Raw genomic sequence first — 19915 nt, 5'->3', positions numbered from 1 at the left:
ATTTTGATTGATATGGCAGCTCCACTGACTCTGGGACACCAAACAATTTTAGCAGTCCCACATGCAGTTCAGGCATTACTGTTAAAAACCAAAACTCAGTATCTCTCCAATGCACGTCTTACTAAATACAAATTGAGTTTAATCAATAATCCCTCCCTGCAAGTAATACGCTGCCCACCACTGAACCCTGCCTCTTTAATACCGACATCGGATGAGGGTGACCCACATGATTGTGTGCTTGTAGTTAACTCTGCTCTTTCTCCTAGGTTACATTTGTATGATACTCCTTTGCAGAATCCGGATTTGATTCTTTTTGTTGATGGATCCTGTTTATGAACAAATTCCAGAGAATTCCAAGCAGCTTGGTCAGTCTGTACACCGACTGAAGTTTTAAAATCAGCACGATTTCCCTCAGGAACTTCCGCACAGGCTGCAGAATTGGTAGCCCTATCGCATGCATGCAAAATAGCTAAGGACAAATCTGTCACTATATATACTGACTCCCGCTATGCCCATGGGGTTGTTTATGATTTTGGTATCCTATGGAAAGAACGCGGATTTTTAACTTCCTCTGGGTCTCCCGTTAAGAATCATTTTTATATAAATAATTTATTACAACATTTATTGTTACCATCTCAAATTGCTGTTGTAAAATGTGCAGCCCGTCAATCCAATGACTCTTTTGAAACCAAAGGCAATAACTTTGCTGAATGGGCTGCAAAACAGGCTGCTCTTTCACAAACTGTTCAGGGACAATTTTTGCAGCCTCTACTGTCAATAACTACTTTTGATATTACAGTGTTAAAAGCATTACAAACTGAAGCTCCAGAATCAGAAAGAAAATCATGGCTGGCCCAAGGTTGCTTTAAATGCTCTGATCTCATTTGGCAATATTCAGATGGCAGACTGGTCTGCCCCAAGTCCATGTTAAATTCTCTTATTAAAGCATATCACTTGCCAGCTCATGTTGGGGTACAAGCATTAATAAAACAAATCCAAAAAGATTGGTTTGCCCCAGGTCTTTCTGCTTCTGTACAACAATTCTTGAGCACGTTTTCCACTTGTTTACAGTACAACATTTCAAAGGGCACCATGGCTCCCACACAACCCATACCTAAACCACTGGGACCATTCTGCGCTTTGCAATGGGATTTTATTGAACTTCCACCTTGTACTCATTTTAAGTATGTTTTAACTGTTGTTGATGTTTTTTCTGGGTGGTTAGAAGCCTATCCATGTGCTATGAACGATGCTATTTCTGTTGCTAAGAAACTTTGTTATGATTTAATACCTCGTTTTGGTGTTCCCTGTCAAATATATTCGGATCGTGGAACACATTTTACTGCTCAATTAATTGATTCAATTTGTAAAATGTTAGGCATCACTCTCAAGTTTCATTGTCCCTATAGACCACAAGCATCTGGCCTTATCAAATGCATGAATCAGACACTGAAAACAAGACAGGCTAAAATTACTACTGAAACGGGCTTAACTTGGGTATGGGCACTACCTCTAGCCTTGCTCTCTATGAGAGCTCAAGTACATCCTACTAATGGTCTTTCTCCTCACAAAATCCTCCTGTGCTGCCCTATGTGAATGCCCATGACTCCACCACCGCCCTTTTCTGAATATGATGAATTTGATCATAACCTTCTCTTGTATTGCACTTCTCTTGTTTTCTTGTTTCTTTTTTACAGTTTCATCATCGACAGGTAGCAGCAGCTCAACAAACTCCTGATCCTTTCTTGTCCTTGGCACTACAGCCAGGAGACTGGGTATATGTCAAGTAATTTTCTCGAAAAACAGCTCTTCAACCACGCTGGAAGGGTCCATTCCTGGTTCTACTGATCACTTCTTCAGCAGTTCGGCTACAAGGCTCACCCACCTGGATTCATATATCACATGTCAAGAAGGCAATTCCGTCTGAAGATCAGCAACCTCTACCTTTTGTTGCTCCAGATTCTCCACCTATTGCTACTCGCACTCACAGTCATACTGTACCAGTGCCTGAAAATGACTGAAACTCCTCGGGCACAACCGACATTTCCGCAAAAATATTGCACAACAATTTTGGTGCTTCTTCCTGTTGTTTTGCTGTTTTTACTGTGGCCATTCCTATTTTCTGCTTCCTTCACTAATCATACCAAATGAGCTGTATGGCATCCACCTTTCAACACTTATCAAGCAATGAAGTACGCATATGCATCATCCCTCAACGTCTCAGACTGTTGGGTTTGCACAGCTATTCCTACTGCTCATGGGGGATTGATGCTAAATATAGTCCCTTTAGGAATTAAAGAAACCTGGACAAATTTGATCTATGATACATCAAATGTCATTTCAAAAGACAAAATAGCATTACAGTTGTTCTTCCGTCAAAATGGAACTGTGTGTTTTCAAAAACTTGGTATAACCAGAGTCGGGTGGAGACATTGTAACAAAACAGTGGTATATAATTGCACTATGGACAATACGGGCTGTGTAACAAAATGTTCACCTGTAAAAAGACTTGTTAAGGACTCTATAGCTAACTTTTCCCAGAAAATAGAAACAGTTTATTCAAAGATATTCCAAGGACTGCAGGACACCGGGGATCATTTTAAGCCTATCAACATCACCATTAAAGTTGAGAATTGTTATTTCGTGTGTGGAAGAAAAGCATATAAATGGCTACCAGGAGACTGGTCTGGTAGCTGTTTCTTGGGCTATCTTGTTCCAGCTATTCGACATGTATCTGCATTACTTAAAGGAGAGATTTGAAATGTTCGAGAGGTTAAAAAGCATGCTAATCCTTTAGGTCGAGTTGATGCTTCTTGGATCTATCATCATGATTTAGGCCATGCTAGTACCAAAGGACTTTCCCATATGGACTTGGGTGATGATGTCATGTCATGGGCTGGTATAATTCCATCATACAGAGCAGTAAAATCAATTTGGGAACTGAGAAAACTATCTAAATTACTTGAGATACTAAGCAATGCTACATTTTCTGCTTTAGAATTAATGACTGATGAATTGACTGCTATGAGGGCTGTAGTACTCCAAAATCGTATGGTCCTCGATTTCACCCTTGCAGCGAAAGGAGGAACTTGCACTTTAATCCAGGAGGAATGATGTAAGTTTATTCCTGATAATCAGCACAAAATTGAAAGTCATCTTGAACTGATACAAAGAATTTCCGAACTTTCAAAGGCCAAGGAGGCCGATGCTTCAACATGGGCATGGTTAACCAACCTATTCTCAGGTTGGGGAGGTGGACTGTTGAAGTTGATTTCATTAATTGCAGTATTAGCAATTGTTGCTTTCCTTGTCTTATTTCTAATCAAAACATTGATCTTGAAATTAATGTCTTCAAAAACTGTGAAAAAAGTGCCTAAGTTTTATATGCCTGCAACTATGAATATAGATGAAAAAATGACAATGTCTTCAAATAATGAAAAGACCAGTAGCATGGTTATGTTAGATTTGGGGCTAATGTATGATGGGTTAAGTGATGATGCTTACACAGCATCACATGGGGGATTGTAAAATAACATTCAAAGCATGTGTTTGAGGGAATTGAGTATGTGACAGTCTGTATGTATTAAAACGTATTGTTTACTATGAACTTTGAGTGAACTCTGAGCAACGAGAAAATGCTTAAAAGCAAGAATCTGCCTGAAAGCAGGAAATGTGCCTTATATGGAAATACATCCGATTTTCCTTCTTTTGCCTAGAGATGTGATGATGTGAATTGTCTTATGTTTATGGGTAAACCTTTGATTGGTTAATTGCCCTGTATGATGGTCTAATTGGTTCATTTCTTTCTTTTTGTCTTGTCAGCAATATCACCAGTATATAAGCGTGTTTATTCTTTTGTTCTGGAAGTCTCCCTGCTGCTTTCCATGAGGCTCCCGCACATGTGTACTGTAGTTAATAAAAGCCACTGAAAGAGAGAAATTACTGTATCTGTCTTCATTTTGAATTCTGAAACATAACACTGTAGATACTACATCTCCAGAATGTTGCTGAACTGGGCCCTGAGAAATCAGTTAATTAGCATGCTTATTAAACTTTATAAATAAAACAAATAAAAATTGGGATGCTTGTCTCTGTTGCTTGAATAGAATACTAACCTTTTTATTGAATTTTTTAAAGTAATTTCTTAAACTGCAGAGACTATAGACATGATTGCGGATATTAGTGTGCATTTATCATTACAGAAGATCATAAGAGATTAATAGGCTATCGACCCAGAGGTCATTTTAAGCCTAGCCGTTTCATCCCAATGTAATACCATAGGAATGCTAGTCAGTACCCAAGATTGCATTTAATGATGACTGCCCATGTCCAGAAGGGTTATGGGCTCTATCCCTGGTAAGAATTTATGGTGCCTCATCCACTTGTCCAGGTTCCTCTTGAACAGTGTCATAGAGGTGCTCCGTTTCACAAGAATTGGTAGTCTATTCAAAAGATGTGGCAGTCACTGGGAGACAAATCTGTCCTGCCAGCATGTCCTGTTTAAGTCACAGGCCATATTTAGGTCCCTGGAATGAGTAGCCCATTTATGGACATGCAGCAAGTTCATTCAGTTTGAGTCTTGGATTGCTCTGTAGGCCAGGTATAAGTCTCCCCTAAGAAGTCTATATGATGTGGACTATAGTGACAAGGACTTTAGTCAGTCTATGTAAGGCACATGCTGGAGCCCCTTGATCTTCTTTGCTAGAAACGTTTGAGGTCTCTCCAACTGCTGCAGGTGCTTAGTACAGTACATGCCAAATGGGGTGTTATATTCAATTATGGCCGGATATGTGCCGAGTATAGGGGGAGTTATAACTTCATTTGCCCTTGAGGCAATGGTTTTACTAATCAAGTGTGCCACATGGAAAGCTTTCCTTACTACAGTAGACACATGTTGGTCAAAGTTAAGGTTGCAGTCAACATGTGATCCCAGGTCCCTTACCACTTCATGGGTACTTAGGGTATTGTTGTTATATTTGATAGTGTGAAGGGACATTGTTTGATGATGATTTTTTTTGCATTCAGTTTGAGACCGTGACTAATAAACACCAGTATTTGGTGTGTGTGAGACACTCCTGGAGTATACGGACATCATTGGAGGATTCAATGATTGCACCTAGTTTGCAGTCATCTGCAGCCTTGGTTAGCCACAACTGATTAGTTTTGAGCTGAACTTCTGTAAAGTTTATATCAAATAGTAGGGGGCCCAGCACTGACCCCTGTGGCACACAACTGGTAAGAGGTCTGCTGGTTGATGTGCAGTCATCCACTTTGACAGTGTGTATTCAGTTTGTGTGCCACTTGGCAAACCATCTTATAACAAACAGGTTACATTCAGTTCACTAAGTTTATCAGTAATGCCTGAATGTAGGAATGTGTCGAAAGTCTTTGCCAGTTCTAGATATGCTGTCTGCGCAGATTTGTCCTTGTCAATGGCCTTGGTCACATTTTCATAGAAATCCGCCAAATTTCATAGGCAGGATCTACCCTTCCGAAGCGGAATTGGGTAGGATCCCGGGTTTGGAAGTCACCTATGTATTTATTTATGAGGTCCATAATGATATGTTCCCTGGCCTTACAGATGAGACTGGTCAGGCTTATGGGTCTATGAACTAAAATGAAGAACCACACTACAGACACAGAACACTACAGACACAGAAAACCGTATTTGTTAGCACTTTCGTTTACTCAGAATAGGCAAACTTCATCAGACAAATTACACAAAGCATAATGCATCCTTAAATAAGCAAAAAATTAATTGACATCACCACAAATAATCAATTAAAAATCAGACTCCCATTTAAAGAGCAATGAACCAAATTTTGTATAAATACACTCATATCAAACTATAAAAACCTATATCAGTACAAATATCTGACTATGGCTGCATAAATATAAACATAAACTTGCATATACATAAAAATAATAAAAAATTCAAATAATAATACATAAATTCATAAGTTAACATTATCTTTTTAAAGCCCTCATTGCTAAGATGCTTCCAATGGAGACAGAATCATTAAGGCCAGGAAATACAAGGGCATTCAATTTAAGTTGCCACGTTAATTCCTTCTCATCCAACTTCAATGAAACTGGCCCAGCCCTATTATTTTCATACACTTTATCTATAACAAGACAAACCTATGCTCAGGGTGATCTTTAATGTGCCTAGCTAAAGCATTATTCAGATTCAATTTTTCAATAGCATAGAGGTGTTCGTAAATCCTGTTCTTGAGGGTTCTCTCAGTTTTTCCAACATAAAAAAAAAACACATAAAGTGTGGGTGCTCAAATAAACAACCCCCTTTGAATTACAATTAAATTTCCCCTTAATGTTATATTTTCTTCCGGATATTGTAAAAGAATTCCTAACATTAATGTGTTTGCACCACCTGCAAGCTTCACATTTAAACATACCATTATGTGGTAAGTGTGATTTAGGGGTCTGATTCTCCAAAATACATTTTATGTTCCTGCCTTTTCTAAAGACCACATTAGGTGAATCACCCACACATTTTTGAACAGTGCTATCTTCAGTCAAAAAACACCAATTCTTAATAAGAATAGAGCTTAAAAGCGGGGTATCTAAGGAAAATGTAGTAATAAAACTCAATTTCTCTGTACTTTGATCTAAAGAACCTAAACCATCTGGTACAATAATTGAACCAAAATTTTCAGCCATGACATCCCCCAGCATGTTCTCACTAAACTCAAAATTTAATACACCAGGGTCCAATCCAAAAACAGGTGAAGCATCCATCACATCTTTCTTCAATAAGGGTTTAAAGAAACCATTCAACCTCTTATGGTGAACCTCACAAATGAAATCATCCAACAGGGCACTAGGATACCCACATTTGGTAAATATCTCTCTCAACAAATTACATTCATCCAAAAAATCATTATCCAGGGAAACCATTCTAGAATTTAAAAAAAATATTTTATCTGCAAAAAAACGGGTGTGGCCATGGGTTCACCCTTTGGGGGCACTTTTGCCAACACAGTCATGGCCTTTTGGGAAAAACATTTTTTATTCAAGAATGCTGTTTTCCAACAAAAGGTGGCCTGGTACACCCGTTTTTTGGATGATATTTTCATCCTTTGGAAAGGGGACCAAATTTCAGCTGATTTATTCATCCAAGACATAACACATTACACCAATTTTTTGAAATTTACTTGGGAATTTCAAACTGATAAAATTTCATATTTAGATGTCAAATTAATTAAAGATTAATTAAAGATGTTCCAAATAGAAGATTTATTTCAAGAATATTTAGGAAACCAACTTATTCTAACGCCTTTCTTCACTATTCCAGCTGCCACCCCCATTTTCAGAAAAGGACAGTGGTAAAAGGCCAACTTGTTCGGGCAGCTAGAATGGTTTCCCTGGATAATGATTTTTTGGATGAATCTTAGATCTATGGATGGGAAACAGAAGATTTACCCCAGGACTGTCCCTGGTACTACTAATGGACAGAGACAGCTTCTAAACACTTTATCCCATGCATGAGTCCACTCTTATCATCTATGCCATGATCCTGGTTACTCTCATTAGGAGATATACAATTATTCACCATGAGATGGGCAAGGCTAATCTCTAACCAAATGAGATAAGTTAATTTGAGCACAAAAAGGAATATTGGCTACTCTTAAAATGGCCCACAAGGACAGCTATTCTAGTACATACCTATAAATCTACAAACAGATTAACTGTAATAAACTGTCATAAAAAATGAGACATTTATTCATTTACCATGTCTGTCATCTGCACATTAGCTGGAACTATTAAAAATATTAGTGCAAATGCTCATATGAATATCACAAACAAGACATTCTCAATGTAAAATCTGCCACATCAAAGAAGTCAACTATAATGCAAAGAATACGTACAGTTTCTATTTTTCATTCATCCCGTTTTCTATCATGTTGTACTGCTATTGCTCCACTGCAGTCCTTTGCAAATTATTTATAACTAGAATTGTGGGTAATGATGGTAAAGGTCTAAATAAATAGACCCTGTCCCATAGATAAAAAAAACTTGGTCAAAACTACTTATTGGAGAGCACTGTTAAACAGGAAGTTTTCAATGGAAGGGTATATCAGACTTAAAACTGGCAGAAAAGAAATTATCCAGTTCACAATCAACAGTGTGAAAGAAAAACAACTGAAAAAAAATGTGGCACAGAAATTTCTAAACGAAAAATATAACACCTCTTCCACTTATTGCTAGATGCCCTACTTAAAGGAAGACCGTAGTTAATAGCTGTACTGATTTCTATTACAACTTAACCCACACACAGCTCCCCTCCTAAACACTTAAAGCAGTACCCTTCCTTTGTGCATGATTCTCTAGCAAAAGAAAATATCACACAGTTAAAATAAGAGTTCTTAATTGCAATTCATATAAAAATAAAAATAAACCAGATGGGGACTGTCTTAAAAAAGGGGAACAATTATATTATATTAAAGCCAATCATGTTACATGTTTGTGATCCCTGCATCCCTCACCCCCCCCCCCAATAAATAAATAAATAAATATACTTCCTTATAAAACACTCATGGTTACAAACAAACAAAAACACTCAGGGTTTCAAATGTTTGTATAAAGCATGCATGGCAGAAAAAAAGCAGCCAGTAAACTGTCCTACACTTCCATTTCATCATAACCAGCATGGAAAGAATCATTCATTTCAGGCCCTTATTGACTTTCCTCCAACAAATGACCTTACTAAATGTTTTATGAGCTACAGAGAAACTGTGAAGGTTCTGTTACTGTGTGGCTCATGAGATTAAGCATGGGTGACCAAAACATGCAAACTCAAATCACATTTTAAGGATAAGATTACAAAAATAAACAAATAAAAATCTAAAACTCATTTGACTAATATTAATACTTGCGCAACTTGCTGTTCATAAAATATTTGACATTATTAGCTTGTAAGTCCAGAAAGCTCCTTTACAAATAGCTGTGTTAGTGTAAAATAGGTACTTCATTATTTGTTCTTGCTTCTTACGCTCTTCAGCATTCTCTATTTCAAAATCAGCATAGCTTTCAAGTTTAGTTCTTGTTTCACAAAGTTGCAACAGTTATAATTGGGATATGGAAATGTCTGTTTTATGAATAGTAAACTGAGAGTCGTGAGTTGCAATAAATGAATAGTATGGCTGTAAAGCCAGTTTCTGTACACAACAAAGCAATTGTTTAAGACATAGAACTGAAGGTAGTTAGTTGCCCAATGAGTTGTAAAGGATCTTTGCACTACAGTACCAAAGAATCTAGCAGTATGCATATACATTCTCAGAAATAATTTATTTCAAAAAGGTCACTAGGAATGCAAATAACTGTGTGGTCTTTCATGGTTAATGGTCTCGCTAGCAATTGCTGTGATAACCATGTGTGATATGCTGAAGGGAAACAGTTAATGTTGAGCTGGGTTGACTTAACAAATGATGAAGTTTATATGTAAAAAAAAGTTCATGAAATGCATCAGAGTAACAAAATGCAGTATTACATTTATTTTATCAACAAAAAAATTGTTATGAGATAGATAGCAAAATCAAATTTGAAATCCTGCATTAGAAGTGAACACAAGAAGTGAAAATATGCAGAGAACACTAAGAAGCCACTGTAGAACATAAATGTACAGAATGGAAAGAACAGAAAGAATGGTGCAATGGAACTGAAGGTATTCTTACCTGGGCCAGGTGCTTGATTGTAACCAAGAGTATCTAAATGGAAAAAGAGGAAAAAGTAAAAAAGTATGCAAGATCTTAGTGAATATACTGTATGCACAATGCATCTGCAATTTACATACAAAATAATTCAATCTGCATATATATATATATATATATATATATATATATATATGTGTGTGTGTGTGTGTGTGTGTGTGTGTGTGTGTGTATATATATATATATATATATATATATATAAAAAACACACTACAAATAACTATTTAAAATAAATAAATAAATGTCATTGCAAATAGAACAGGTTAGCTGCAGTTAGCACTGGCATCACCACTCCCCTTTTCCCATTTTGTACATATATAAAATAATTTATAAAAAGCTAAAGGTATTATATAATAATCATATTGTGAGGCACTATGTAGAGATTATTAAAGCTAAAGTCATTAATTAAATGGTAAGCACATGGTGAGGCATTATGTCTTGGTAATGTAACCCTTGAGGGGAAGTTGTTACTGATGCTGGTCCACAGAGGACTGCAACTCTTGTTTTTGTATAGTCTTGTTGTGTTTTTTCAACAGTTCAGTGATAAGAATTTCATGGAAAACACTGCATTGGCATATGAAGGGCCCCACCATGGACAATGCATTCTAAGATTTTTTATGTTTTTTCAGATATATGCAGTATATATTGCAATGTACCATGAAGGCCATCACTATTCAAGCCAGAAATTTGTCATTGGTACTATGCTAACTGCATGGCTGGAAAGCTACTACTTTTTGGGAATTTTTTTTTGCTAAAAGCATGTTTTTCTAGTTAAGCAGCTTGCATTGTCATAACTTGCTATATTTTATTAATTTTATTTTAATATAATGATTCTCCTGTTTCTTCAAGCATTCCTTTTGTGCAAATGCTTAAGTCAAATTTCTTTTTATCAGCTTATAGACTCTAAAAGTTCACTTGTTTTCTAGTATTATAAACATATATGTTCTAAAAGAGTACTCGAGATAGTACCTGATTTATCATCCTCCCTCTATCTTCCCTTATCCTCAGTCATAGTTGTCATGTAAATATGGCTAAGTATCTTGGCACCCGAGACAGACTGAGTCAATTGATCTAAAAGACAGATAAACAGTGCAGTCCAAAAAATAACTTTTTCCCATGCAAATCTATGCTGAACACAAACAGCAAACCTACAGGCAAGACTCTTGGAGGCTGCTAAAGGAAATTACAGTGCTCAGTAAAAATATTTTGTCAGACTTTCCAATAGCGGGCACCTAGTTTTGTGGGCCAAATGAATTTTACAGTGAAATGGAAATTAAAGCTCAAAGTCACCTATAACAGAAGGTTGTACTGCATATTTATTACCAATTTACAAACAGCAGACCTTAAAAGCTGTACAAATCACAGAGCAGCAATGGACCTTAAAAGCTGTACCTGGAAACAATACACTGGGGAGAATTCTCCTCAAAGTACCTAGTGATAAGAAAACATCACGGAGAAGCAGTACTGTTAGGAAGCATGAGAAAACTCTACATCGCAACTGTAACATCATGGAGCAGAAGGCAGAAAAACTCTCCTCAAAAACTAATGTCCCGGAAAAAAACTCTCCTCAAAACTAATCTCCTCAAAAATGAACTCTTCTTACTTTAAGGAACCATGACTGGACAGCATAACTCTTGGGCAGTGATCACACACACTTAACACACTTACCAACGGTAGTTTAACTTCTGCGCACGCTTGTGTTTAAATCCACATTAGCGTGCAGTGGTTCTGTGAAGGCTGCCAGCCCAGCTAGCTAGAATTTTGTAAATAATTCTATGTCATTGGTGAATATTAATATGATCCATAGGCTTGCTTTACAAATGTAAGAGATATTATGTGTGTATTAAACTGCTGGTACAGAAGTGTGTGTTAAACTGTATGTTATGTGCTGAGCTTCAAGAATGTAACCACACTGTACCCTAGTGGAAAAGAACAGAAGTGAATTGTTTACAATGGTGTTTATCTCAGCTAGGAGACAGAATGTCTGCAGCTAGAAATTCTTTCTATTGTCTGGAAACAGAAATAATTACAGGTTTCAAAGGTAAAATTCTTTAATTGTATGACTTCCAGTTCCAGGCAAACTTCTGAAAAATAAGTATTTTTGACATAGAGGTGAGAATGAATTATGTAATCTGAGATAACCCAGCTGAAATGTTTGAGAGTAACTTAAGAACTATCTCAGAGAGTGAGTCTGTGCATTTTGTATTTGTCTTTGGGTCTGACATCATCCTCTCATCAGCACTTGACTGGCTCTGTAAGTAAAACAGATTACAGTAATTTCTCTTACAGATAGATAGGAACTTAATAAGATTAGTTTAGATGTTTTCTGTATTTATTTGAGACTGTCCTGCAATGTTGTTTTAAAATATTTCCTGTGATTTTGAACTCTGTTGTCACTGTGTTGAGTTATTGAGTGTTGTCTTGTTCTTTTACTATTTATTATTAAACATATTTAAACATTTTTATTGTGACAGGTTTGTTTAGAGATATTTAACCTCAAGAGTACTTGCATATGTATTTGGTGACACTGTACAGGCCACTCTTAAATAGCCTTAGTCTTGGACACACTTACTATTTGGATAATAGTAACATTACACAGTAGAACTGGTCACCCTTTGGGAAGGGACTTATAGTAGCTGATAAGAGTGGTTGGTGGGAGCTGGTACTACCTTATAGTCCATGCAGAAGGGGGCATACCTAGTGAACCTGTGCCAGCCTTCCCAGGAGTGTCTGTTTGTATATAAATCAAATCTCAAAGTGTGTGTGTGTATGTGTGTGTGTGTGTGTGTGTGTGTGTGTGTGTGTGTGTGTGTGTGTGTGTGTGTGTGTGTGTGTGTGTGTGCCAGCTACTTGGGCAGGGACACGAAGCACTGTTTGGACAGAGAGGGTGCTGGAGATTTTGGCTTGACCACTCAGCTGAGATCTTAACCCTATAACTGTGCCAGTGGGGAGTCTTATTGGGGATCTGGATAAAGAGAGAAAAACCAGCCCCAGACTGACTGTTATTTGTGTGCTCTTAATGGAAATTGTGCTTTACTGTGTGCGTACTTGTCATCCTCCCAATGTGCATGTCCCTCACTGGTGCTAGTGGTGAGGATTGAGGCTCCTTCATTACTGTGTCACTTATTAATTAATTCTGTAACATGTTTTGCTAAGGAACTACTAAAAGAGTGATTACTCTTTCCGATATAGTACACATATCAGAAAGACTAATTGCTCTTTTAAAGAGTGTATTTTAGAACATATTAGAGACATTAGGAATGGGAAAGAAAGTAGTGCCGTAGCAAAACACGTTACAGAATTTGATCCACATCATAAGTTTAGATTTTTTTTTTGTGCTAGAAGTGGTTACTGACAATATCAGAGGGAATGACATAAAGAATAGGACAAGAGTCAGCTGATCAGAAGTGGATTCTTCAGTTTGGGGCTGATAAAATACCAGGAATAAATGATGCAGTTACATTGAAACCTTTCCTATGTGCACGTAGGCTGAAGCATTGATTTATAAATGGGCCCCCCCCCTGGCTATTTTCTCTTTTTTTCTCTTTTATATTTATTTTTATTCTTGTTATTATATGCAGCTTTTTAATCGAGTGATGTTGCTTTTACATGGCTTGATTGACAGTAAAATTTCAATGGCTGTTACTAATTGGATAGGGCTGATAGGCTGTTCAGTACTATAACTATTTGGTGTATTTTGTTAATGGCAGTCTGATGAAGGAATTTCATTGTGAAAGTGCTTACTACTGTTTTACTACTTCCAATTAAATATTTTTAGCCCATGGCTGTGTGTTCTGGTGTTTTGCTGTGATTTCTGGAATTTATCAAGTACTGTTGTGCTCTACACCAGATTTATCCAGGCACTTTGCTTGTTTTTTTATGATAAACCACTGGGTGCTCTTCTCCCTGTGAAGAAATCTGGCCAAGTACAGTCCCCACCTCATGGTCCAAAGCATTCACCTGCACAACAAAATTTTTGCTGTAATCTCGACTGGCCAAGGGGTCCTCCCAAAGCTTCTTTAAGATTCTGGAATGTCTGCTCACATGCTGGGGTCCACACTACCTTATCTGTCCTGTTTTTCCTTGTCAGGTCTGTGAGAGGAGCAGCTATAGTATTATAACTGGGGACAAACATTGTGTAGCACCCTGCTGTCCCTTAGAATGCCCTCACCTGCTTTTTGGTAACAGGTGCAGGCCATGCCTGAATGGCTTCCACTTTGGCCAGTTCTGGCCTGGTCTTACCACTCCCCACTCTATGTCCCAGGTAGGAGACCTCTGCCATATTCACCTGACATTTGCTGGGCTTAATGGTCAACCCTGCCCTCTGTAGTCTGCCCAACACATCCCTGACATGCTGAAGGAGCTCTTGACAAGAATGGCTGTAGATGGTAATATCATCTAGGTAAGCAAGAGCAAACCCTCCTGCTCCTGCTAGGATATTATCTACCAGCCCCTGGAAAGTCACTGGGGTATTTTTCATCCCAAAGGGCATCTTTCAGAATTCAAACAAGCCAAAAGGAGTCACAAAGGCTGACCTCTCTCTAGCACTGGGAGTCAAGGGCACCTGCCAGTAATCCTTGGTAAGATCAATGGTGACAAGATATTTAGCCCCACCCAGTTGCTCTAGGGCTTCATCTGTCCTAGGCATGGGGTAAGCATCTGACTTTGTCTGACTATTTAATTTCATGTAGTCCACACAGAACCTGGTGCTGCCATCCTTCTTTGGTACAAACACCAATGGGGAGGCCCAGAGACTGCTGGACTCCTGAATTACCCCTAGTTCCAACATTCCTGTATCTCCTCCTTCAGAGTCTGTTTGACTCTCTCAGGCACCCTATAAGGGGCCTGCTTAATAGACCTTTGGGGTCTTATAGCCACATGGTGCTGCACCAGGTGGGCACACCCTGGTTTTCCAGTGAACATGTCCCCAAACTCCTGTAACACTGCTCAGATTTCTCGAACCTGGGTAGGGGATAGCTGCTGGGACATTGCAACCCCTTCCACTGAGGTGTCAGTCTGAGCCTCACTGAGGAGATCAGTCAACAGATCCCCCCTCAGACTCCCCCTGCAATCCATTGCAAATGCTCAGCACAAGGTAGGGTTTCATCATAGTAACATGGTACAATTTGTGCACCTGCCTCCTGCCTAGCAGTTTTACCATGTAGTTAACAACACTGACCTTCTTTACCACCTTGTAGGGTCCCTCCCAAGCTGCCTGCAGCTTGTTGTGTCCGACAGGAATGAGAACCATTACCTGCTGCCCTACAGCATATGCTCTAGCTTGAGCATTCCTATCATACCAGACATTTTTCCTGCTTTTGGGGTTCTGCCAGGTTCTCCTGGGTCAAGCCCATGAGTTCCCTGAGCTTTGTCCTGAGGTTTAGGACATATGCCACAACAGACTCCTTATGGGATTCACACTCACCCTCCCACTCATCTTGAATTAAATCTAGAGGTCCCCTTACTTTATGCCCATACAACAACTCAAAGGGTGAAAAACCTGTGGATTCCTAGGGAACTTCCCTGTAAGTAAACAACAGATGGGGCAAATATTTGTCCCAGTCCCTCTTAAACTGATATGCAAATGCCTGTATCATCGTCTTGAGTGTAGAGTTTAACCTGTCAACAAGACCATTACTTTGGGGATGGTAGGAGGTGGTCTTTAGGTGCTTAGCCCCACAGTACTTCCACAGACAAGTTAGCAGGTCTGACATGAAGTTGGCACCTCTGTCAGTGTTTCTTTTGGGAAACCTAATCTGCTGAAAATCTCTAACAAAGCATTTGCCACATTTGCTGCCTTGATGGAGGACAGAGCCACTGCTTCAGGGTATCTGGTAGCATAATCTACTACCACTAGGATATACATTTTCCCTGTGGAACTTGAGGTACTCAGACGCCCCACAATATCCATAGCTACTCTCTGAAATGGCTCCTCAATCACAGGCAAAGGCATCAAAGGAGCTTTTACCTCGTCTCCTGCCTTGCTTACCCTTTGGCACTGCTCACAGGTCTTGCAGTACCCTGTTACATCTCTAGAAATCCAAGGCTAATAAGAGTTCTGCATAATATGTCTCTTTGTACATTTTATGCCCATATGACCTGCAAAGGGAATATCATGAGCTATGGCTAGAAGTGCCAGATGGTAGGCTCTAGGCACCACGAACTGCTGTTTTCTCTCACACTCTAGCCCTCCCTTAGGGTTCCACTCTCTGTACAGTAGCCCTTTGTCCCAGTATACAGAATCCCCCTTCCCTTAAGAATCAAGTGCCTCACCCAGCTACCTCTCTCAGGCCTTGTAATGAAGGGTCTGAGAGCTGAGCCTATCTCAGCTCTCTCTTTGTAACCCTTCCCAGCTTCCCTTCCACAGGAAGTCTGGTATCCTCTGACAGAGGTGCCTCACTGTCAGCCGGGGTACTACTACTCACCTCTGCTCATACAGTCACTCTGTCCAAGGGAACATCAGTACCCACAAGCAGATGTGGCTCACCTTCAGTCACACTCCTAGAGGGTAGCCCCCTCCCTGAAGTAGCCACCTCACCAGTCATGGCTGCAAGTGTGTGATCTGTTTGGGTCTCCCCCAGGCTGCCAAACCCACATGCTTGTCTCCAAGCCTGACTGTGTGTAACTGCATGAACACTCGGTACTGCATTATCAAAATCATTCCCTATCAGGGCATCTGTAGAGATATCCTCAAACACACCTACTTGCTTGCATCCTTTCCCACCCTCCCAGTCAAAGTGAACTCTAGTGGAATAGAGTGCCCAAGCAAGAAGTGCTCCTCTGTAACCATTGCAAGCTTCACAATGGTTAGGACAGAGGCTGTGTCTCTCTTAGCCATGGTTTATTTCCCATTCACTAAGATAAGATATAACCTCTTGTGGTAGTTTGGTACCTTTGTTGTCTCGAAACAATTTACTGCTGGCATTTTGTCATTCCCACTTACTGGCTCCCCCACCTTTTGTTCACCACCTTGCCTCTGTGGACATTTATATGCTACATGCCCCCACTGGTTGCATTTAAAACATTTAACCCTAGGTCCTGGACATGTACCTGGACTAGTGGCTTCCCCCTGCTATTGGCAGATTCTGTTGTGGCAGTCTGGGCTGCCCACATGGGTTCCCTTAAACCCATGAGCAGCACTGGGTGTCCCTTTCCTGTGCAGGGATGCCCTGCTTGCTAGGTATAGGTCTCCCTTCTTCCCCAACTAATCTACAGTAAGGCACTGTCTATCAGCTATCCAGATTCTCAAGTCCTCAGGCAAAGTGCTAAGGGCTTGTTCCCTCAGCAAAACGTCTGCCAGCCCTTCAAATGTGGTGATCTGACATCTACTCACCCACCTACGAAAATAAGTGCTTAGTTCAGCAACATATTCACACACACTTTCATCTGCCTTGCGTCTATGCTCACAAAACATTTTCCTATAAGCTTCAGGTGTTAACTTAAAGCATTCTAGCAAACAGTTTTTTTACAACATTATAATTTAAGCAGTCATTATCAGACAGTTTGGAAAGAACATTTACAGCTTTACCATGGAGTAAGGGAGTCAGGAACTGTACCTACAGCCCTTGATCAACATCATACTGTTTACATTCCCTGTCAAACAAATGAATGAATCTACCAAGTTATCCCCCTCTGTAAATTGTGGAAGAAGTTTACTGACCTTTGTTGCTTCTGGGGTTTGGTTACTCCCTTCCCCATTACCTCCATGACTCTGGCGAAGAGTCAGGATCTGCTTTTCATGTTGCCTCTGCCTCTCCTTCTCCTCAGCTTCCAGACATATCAGTTTCCCATTTTTCTCAGTCTGCCTCATTCTCTTTGCTACCTCTATTTTCAAATGCTTGGCCTCTAGCTCAAGTCTCTTTAACTCCAGACGGATTTTTAAGACCTCTGTGGAAAGGTTGAGCTGTCCATTTTCTGAGAGTTGTACATCTCCATCTCTGATCATCCTCCTGGTTGCTATTCTCTGATGCAGCTGCGAGTATAGCTTCAATCATGTCTGCCTTAGTCAGGTTGGCATGCACCAGTACTTTAGCCTGGCACATCTCAGCCAACTGGCTCATTGTCAGTTTGCCATACTCCTCTGCTGACATGCTTCGTGCTCTCCCTGACTAACTAAGCTAACAAAAAAAAAACAACAAAAAAATTGTGATATGAACTCTGAATGTTCGCTGCATGGCTGATTAAGAGTACAAGCAGCTTCAGTGACCACTGTACACAAGCTACAGGAATTCAATATCTACATCACTAAAAGCCAATTAATATGCAATGTGGCTATCTCACCCCTATCACCCAATTAATATGTGATGTGGGAATCCCACCACTGCCAAACAATTAATATGTGATGCCCCTACACTGGCCCAGTAATCATGGAGCCTCAATCCTCACCACTAGCACCAGTGAGGGGCATGCACATTGGGAGGATGACAAGTACACACACAGTAAAGTACAATTTCCCTTAAGAGAACACAGAGATCATAGTCAGTCTGGGGCTGGTTTCTCTCTCTTTATCCAGAGCCCCAATAAGACTCCCCACTGGCACAGCTATAGGGTTAAGATCTCAGCTGAGTGGTCAAGCCAAAACCTCCAGCACCTTCTCTGTCTAACCAGTGCTTCATGTCCCTGCCCAAGTAGCTGACACACACACACTTTGACATTTGATTTATATACAAACACTCCTGGGGAATGCTGGCACAGGTTCACTAGCTATGTCAACTTCTGCGCAGACTATAAGGTAGCACCAGCTGCCACCAACCACTTTTATCAGCTAGTATAAGGCCCTTTTCAAGGGGTGACCAGTTCTATTGTGTAATATTACTATTATCCAAATGGTAAGTGTGTCCAAGACTAAGGCTATTTAAGAGTGGCTTGTACAGTGTTACCAAATACATATGCAAGTACTCTAAGAGTTTAACTATCTCTAAACAAACTATTCATAATAAAAAGGTTTAAGTATATTTAATAATAAATAATAAACGAACAAGACAATACTCAATAACTCAACACAGTGAAAACAGAGTTCAGAATCACAGGAATATTTTAAAACAACATTACAGGACAGTCTCACAAATACAGAAAACATTTAATCTAATCTTACTGAGTTCATATCTATCTCTAAGAGAAATCACTGTAATCTAAGTCTTACTTACAGAGCCAGACAAGTGCTGATGAGAAGATATTGTCAGATCCAAAGACAAATACAAAATGCCCAGACTCACACTCTGAGATAGTTCTTAAGTTACTATCAAACATTTCTGCTGGGTTATCTCAGATTACATCATTCTTTGTCACCTCTGTGTCAAAAATACTTATTTTTCAGAAGTTTGCCTGGAACTGGAAGTTGTAAAACAGTTAAAGACTTTTACCTTTGAAACCTGTAATTATTTCTGTTTCCAGACAACAGAAAGGATTTCTAGCTGCAGACATTCTGTCTCCTAGCTGAGATAATTACCATCGTAAACAATTCACTTATTTTCTTAGAGTTTGCAAGTTAACTCTGTTCTTTTCTAATAGGGTACACTGTGGTTACATTCTTGAAGCTCGACGCATAACATACAGTTTAACACACACTTCTGCCACAGCATTTTAATACACACATAACATACAGTTGTCTTACATTTGTAAGACAAGCCTATGAATCATTTTAATATTCCCAAATGACATAGAATTATTTACAAAATTCTAGCTAGCTGGGCTGGAAGCCTTCACAAGGTCCTCCTTAAAGAAAAACTCCAGTTAGCATGCGTTGGATCCTCCTTGAAGAAAAACTCCACCATGGAGTTCTGGTAAAAGTGGGCTGGCACTATCCCCCCCACTGTATGGTTCCGGTGCTTATGGTACATAGCTATTATCATCGTCTATGAGTATAAGCAGTGCTGTATGTAGCTGTTATCAGTCATCTATGGATATAAGTAGTGCCATACATAGCTATTATCAGTCGTCTATAGATATAAGCAGTGCAGCAACTAGTGTAAGCAGCAGTAACCTTAACCTTAAAGAGGCCAGTCTCATTTACATCAGAAAATTAACTAACAATAAAAAAAATATTTAGTGAAGAAAATTAACTAACAGTAAAAAATGTTCTGCTAGCACGGCCAGCCTGCCTAATTTTATCAAACCTACTACTTATCCTTTTGCTGTACCTCTATAATATCTGGTTAATGGAAGCAAACAGGAGAGCGCTGTCC

The 19915-nt window shown here is 39.4% G+C and overlaps 1 protein-coding gene across 2 annotated transcripts in view; it reads right to left on the bottom strand.

Annotated features, from left to right (window-relative positions):
- JCAD (junctional cadherin 5 associated) overlaps window positions 1-19915 on the bottom strand; it is a 566987-nt gene that overhangs the window by 413475 nt on the left and 133597 nt on the right. For both annotated transcript variants that reach the window (XM_044057552.1, XM_044057553.1), the window contains exon 2: window positions 9696-9728. The gene's annotated coding sequence lies outside the window, so the exon portion shown is untranslated. The remainder of the gene's footprint in view (window positions 1-9695; window positions 9729-19915) is intronic.

Source organism: Protopterus annectens, chromosome 15.part0 (genome assembly GCF_019279795.1).
Source record: "Protopterus annectens isolate FY-2018-M chromosome 15.part0, PAN1.0, whole genome shotgun sequence".
In the NCBI taxonomy this organism is placed as follows: Eukaryota; Metazoa; Chordata; order Ceratodontiformes; family Protopteridae; genus Protopterus; species Protopterus annectens.
This window is presented reverse-complemented; position numbering and strand designations above follow the sequence as displayed.